The sequence below is a fragment of the Schistocerca cancellata genome, chromosome 6 (genome assembly GCF_023864275.1).
Source record: "Schistocerca cancellata isolate TAMUIC-IGC-003103 chromosome 6, iqSchCanc2.1, whole genome shotgun sequence".
Taxonomy (NCBI): Eukaryota; Metazoa; Arthropoda; class Insecta; order Orthoptera; family Acrididae; genus Schistocerca; species Schistocerca cancellata.
Genome location: NC_064631.1, coordinates 417,210,050 through 417,213,927, shown reverse-complemented (window position 1 = coordinate 417,213,927; position 3,878 = coordinate 417,210,050). Strand labels below are relative to the sequence as shown.

The 3,878-nt window shown below is 40.6% G+C and overlaps 1 pseudogene; it reads right to left on the bottom strand.

Moving 5' to 3' along the window:
- Positions 1 to 307: 307 nt before the first annotated feature.
- Positions 308 to 425, bottom strand: LOC126089877 (5S ribosomal RNA; annotated as a pseudogene).
- Between the last annotated feature and the right edge of the window lie 3,453 nt (positions 426 to 3,878).

Genomic DNA, 3,878 nt, shown 5'->3' with positions numbered 1-3,878 from the left:
TAAAAATGTCATCGACGTAACGCCTACAGAGTAGGATTTGTTTGGATCTAACTGCATCGTTCTTAAGATAGCCACCTTCTAAAAAACTGAAAAACTAAATTCCTCCCGAACAGACCACGAATGCCCAACGATACCGACAGGCCGCCGTGTCATCCTCAGGCCATAGTCGTCAGTGTATACGGATACGGAGGGGCATGTGGTCAGCACACCGCTCTCTCATCCGTATGTCAGTTCCCAAGACTACAGCCGCTACTTCTCAATCAAGTAGATCCTCAGTTTGCCTCACAAGGGCTGAGTGAACCCCGCTTGCCAGCAGCGCTCGGCAGACCGAATGGTCACCCACCCAAGTGCCAGCCCAGCCCGACAGCGCTTAACTTCGGTGATATGACGGGAACCGGTGTTACCACTGCGGCAAGGCCACTGGCTCATCCACTTTCTAAATGATTACCAAAAACATCGGAAATAAAGCCCGCCAGGCAGCTACCCATTGCTAAGCCCTGTTACTTGTTGTTGTTGTTGTGGTCTTCAGTCCTGAGACTGGTTTGATGCAGCTCTCCATGATACTCTATCCTGTGCAAGTTTCTTCATCTCCCAGTACCTACTGCAACCTACATCCTTCTGAATCTGCTTAGTGTATTCATCTCTTGGTCTCCCCCTACGATTTTTACCCTCCACGCTGCCCTCCAATACTAAATTGGTGATCCCTTGATGCCTCAGAACATGTCCTACCAACCGATCCCTTCTTCTGGTCAAGTTGTGCCACAAACTTCTCTTCTCCCCAATCATATTCAATACTTCCTCATTAGTTATGTGATCTACCCATCTAATCTTCAGCATTCTTCTGTAGCACCACATTTCGAAAGCTTCTATTCTCTTCTTGTCCAAACTATTTACCGTCCATGTTTCACTTCCATACATGGCTACACTCCATACAAATACTTTCAAAAATGACTTCCTGACACTTAAATCTATACTCGATGTTAACAAATTTCTCTTCTTCAGAAACACTTTCCTTGCCATTGCCAGTCTACATTTTATATCCTCTCTACTTCGACCATCATCAGTTATTTTGCTCCCCAAATAGCAAAACTCCTTTACTACTTTAAGTGTCTCATTTCCTAATCTAATACCCTCAACATCACCCGACTCAATTCGACTACATTCCATTATCTTCGTTTTGCTTTTGTTGATGTTCATCTTATATCTACTTTCAAGACACCATCCATTCCGTTCAACTGCTCTTCCAAGTCCTTTGCTGTCTCTGACAGAATTACAATGTCATCGGCGAACCTCAAAGTTTTTATTTCTTGTCCATGGATTTCAATACCTACTCCGAATTTTTCTTTTGTTTCCTTTACTGCTTGCTCAATATACAGATTGAATAACATCGGGGAGAGGCTACAACCCTGTCTTACTCCCTTCCCAACCACTGCTTCTCTTTCATGTCCCTCGACTCTTATAACTGCCATCTGGTTTCTGTACAAATTGTAAATAGCCTTTCGCTCCCTGTATTTTACCCCTGCCACCTTTAGAATTTGAAAGAGAGTATTCCAGTCAACATTGTCAAAAGCCTTCTCCAAGTCTACAAATGCTAGAAACGTAGGTTTGCCTTTCCTTAATCTTTCTTCTGAGATAAGTCGTAAGGTCAGTATTGCCTCACGTGTTCCAGTATTTCTACGGAATCCAAACTGATCTTCCCCGAGGTCGGCTTCTACTAGTTTTTCCATTCGTCTGTAAAGAATTCGTGTTAGTATTTTGCAGCTGTGGCTTATTAAACTGAATGTTCGGTAATTTTCACATCTGTCAACACCCGCTTTCTTTGGGATTGGAATTATTATATTCTTCCTGAAGTCTGAGGGTACCTCGCCTGTTTCATACATCTTGCTCACCAGATGGTAGAGTTTTGTCAGGACTGGCTCTCCCAAGGCCGTCAGTAGTTCCAATGGAATGTTGTCTACTCCGGGAGCCTTGTTTCGACTCAGGTCTTTCAGTGCTCTGTCAAACTCTTCACGCAGTATCGTATCTCCCATTTCATCTTCATCTACATCCTCTTCCATTTCCATAATATTGTCCTCAAGTACATCACCCTTGTATAGACCCTCTATATACTCCTTCCACCTTTCTGCTTTCCCTTCTTTGCTTAGAACTGGGTTTCCATCTGAGCTCTTGATGTTCATGCAAGTAGTTCTCTTATCTCCAAAGGTCTCTTTAATTTTCCTGTAGGCAGTATCTATCTTACCCCTAGTGAGATAAGCCTCTACATCCTTACATTTGTCCTCTAGCCATCCCTGCTTAGCCATTTTGCACTTCCTGTCGATCTCATTTTTGAGACGTTTGTATTCCTTTTTGCCGGCTTCATTTACTGCATTTTTATATTTTCTCATTTCATCAATTAAATTCTTACAAAACCGATTATTGAATGAAAAATAGTCATATGACGTGATTAATTTTAGAAGTGAGATGGCTTCAGCGATCTCGTTTACTGTGAGCCGGTGCTGTCTACGGAGGTTGTTTTCAATAAGCGTAATAGACTCATTGATGGGAATATTTGTATATAGATTTTTAATTTTTCAAGACAATAGAACACACTCTAAGGGAAAGGTTTTGTAACGCAATAGACTAACAAGATCTTTCCTATTACGAACTGCAAAATTTTCTTCAAAGACATTTGAAACACTATAAACAAAGAAATGATCAATTTAAAATTAAGTACTATGAACGGTTGTGCCGACTGTAGGATACAACCTCAGAAACAAATGTAGAATTACGCAGCGCGGTTATTTTTGAGAAGGGGACGGCACCTTTTTGTTTTAGAAGCGAGCCAAAAGATAAACGCTTTTCTGCGATTACAGCACTGCCATTATCGTTTACGAGAAGAGCAATCACACTAGGCGCACTCGCATATTGTTGCATATAGCAAATGATTTAAGTCTCATTGTAAATTTATTGTTTATGTGTGATAATTGAATATAGTTCTGTTACTTAATATTTGTTTCATTTTATGTTAAAAAGTCATCCTCAGCTTTACTGCATCTTGAAATGGCGAAAGGTTCTGTGTTCTTTACATGGACATAAATTGTCCACTGTGAACCATTTCTTCGGTGAGTTAATGTTTTCGAAGTCTGATAAAAGAAGTTTTCATTTGAAGAGATATCCACGGTCAAGTGAAAGAATCAGAACGCACATTGCACACAAAAAAGATGTCAAGCGCCCCAACTAAGCGAAATGAATTAACAAAAGTTATTTATTTAAGAATTTACTTACTTATTTTAATAAGTGTGGCTCACCCTCTAGCATTTACCCATGCACGATCCCGTCAGAATTAATAAGAAACGACAATTTAAAAATTGCTGTAAATATTGAGAAATCGATTCTCCTGGGTTCCCTATTCCGTTAGAAATCGACGAATCGGATAGCCTGGTTTATGAGTCTTCACTTGCGCGCGTAGTATAGGGGCTTTAGGGTTCATGACTTTCAACTTTGTGGCGACATCAGGACCTATGATATTGGGGCAGGCCTTCAGACAAGTTTTTAATTCTTTAGCATATGCCTCAGTTGGGTGAACGTTTATTACTTTACCGTTATTGTCTTCAAAAAAGAAGAGTGTTTTAGCTATGTAGACGTCTTTACAAAAAACGACTAAGTATTACCCCTGTCCGGACGAATTATCACTGCATCATCAGAACTTAGCTTACCATCGATGGTACTCAGTGCAAGATATTCTTTATTTTTAGGACTACTACGTGTAGCCCTTTCTATTAATTCGCTTGCTGAACACGTTATTTTTACTTCGTCAGCCTTACCGCATTGGGTGCCATTTTCAAATTCGCAACTAGGCCTGTTGTGGTTTTTTCATTAGGTTTAGGATCAATGCTGCA